Source organism: Scyliorhinus canicula, chromosome 3 (assembly GCF_902713615.1).
Source record: "Scyliorhinus canicula chromosome 3, sScyCan1.1, whole genome shotgun sequence".
Lineage (NCBI taxonomy): Eukaryota > Metazoa > Chordata > Chondrichthyes > Carcharhiniformes > Scyliorhinidae > Scyliorhinus > Scyliorhinus canicula.
In genome coordinates, this window is record NC_052148.1 from 234,246,092 (window position 1) to 234,247,831 (window position 1,740).

Genomic DNA, 1,740 nt, shown 5'->3' on the forward strand with positions numbered 1-1,740 from the left:
GATCCAATGCATTGGTTCTTCACTTAGCTCTCTATACACAATGCTATTTCAACTGTTTAACATATATGTAGTCTCACATTATCGCTTCACTAGATTGACACCTTATTTTCAGCTTTGTCTGGCACTGCTTCTGGCATTCTCTTCTGCGTTTTTCAGGATTGGTTGCATGGTGGTATGGTAGAGTGAGGGATAAGCCAATCCATGAGGTGGAATATAGTTCAGTGTACTGCGGTTGTTTGCCCATGGTACCTCATCAATACCTAGTTTTGGACTGCTAAATCCTATCCGATCCGATCCCGTTTTAATACTTTGGTGATGCCACAAGGATGGTAGAGCTGGGTCCTCCATGTGAAGAATGTCTCGATCTCCACAAGGATTTTCTGTTGTCAGTCCGACCAATGTTCCAATGAACAGATGCATTCAAGACAGACAAATCGGTGAGCATGAGATCAGGGAGGTTATTTCCACTCTAAATACTTTATTTTTGAACTCAGAGAGAGACTGTTTTCAGTGAAAGCGAACAGTTGATCAAGAATACCGTTGGTACAGGGCAGCACGGTGGCGCAGTGGGTTAGCCCTGCTGCCTCACGGTGCCGGGGTCCCAGGTTCGATCCCGGCTCTGGGTCACTGACCGTGTGGAGTTTGCACATTCTCCCCGTGTTTGCGTGGGTTTCACTCCCACAACCCAAAGATGTGCAGGGTAGGTGGATTGGCCACGCTAAATTGCACCTTAATTGGAAAAAATGAATTGGGTACTCTAAATTTATAAAACAAAAAAAAAAGGATACCGTTGGTACATCATCAGAAATTATACCCTGCATATACCACTATTCATTTTGTGTTGACATAGTCCGCCAGGTTCTTCCTCAGTGACAATTCGTGTTCATAGTTGGCCCAGGTATAAATAAGGTATGGCAACACAAACGGAGAAACAACCCGGAGCACTTGACCCCTGAATCGCCTCCATGTATTGGGAATGCCCGTGGAGAAATAATTCGCAAATGGCTTCTGTTCGAAGGGAGAGATGGTTTGGATGATGATGTGTCACAACTTGGTCAAGTTCCCAAAGTGATGGCCCATTTTGCAGCCATGAAATCCAAAGTTATTCCGGTCTCTTTGGCTGCTGATCTAATGTTGGTGGTGGTTCCTTCTCCCGCCACCTGGCAAAAGTCCAGTCTGGCAACAACATTCATCAGGGTTCAGTCAGTAGTAGTCTGAATGATGCACATTGAATCTGATGATGAGGTTAATGTCAAGTGGTCTCTCCTTACTTTGCACCTTGTACTTGATTTGGTTTCTATGCTAATCTTTCCTATTCCTTTACATTCTGCTGCTGGGGACTGAGTATTTGTGGGCAGACCTTCCCGTCCCCAGCTGGAGTGTGAGTTCTGCCTTTCGTCCTCATGAGGTTGTACTGGAGTGCAGCTGATGTGCTTGAGCAGGTGCCAGTAGCCAGCCCTGGCCATGTCTCCGAGGTTTGGAATGGGGTTTCCATACTGGGGCTGGGTGGGTGAGGATCTTGCTCACTGTCTGGCCTCTCAGATGAACATAAAAGATCCCATGACACTATTTCAAAGAAGAACATTTTAGGTTTCTAGGAGTAAAATACCCAGCCGGTCTGGCAGTATCTGTGGAGAGAAAAATATAGTTAATGAGCGGAATTTAATGTGGGTATTTGGGGGGGGGGGGTCTCACCCACAGGATTGGGAGAGTTGGTGAGAACCCTGTGTCACCTCTCTT

General features: G+C 46.1%; 1 pseudogene; it reads right to left on the reverse strand.

Annotated features, from left to right (window-relative positions):
- Nucleotides 1-831: 831 nt before the first annotated feature.
- Nucleotides 832-1,080, reverse strand: LOC119963369 (annotated as a pseudogene).
- Nucleotides 1,081-1,740: the final 660 nt, after the last annotated feature.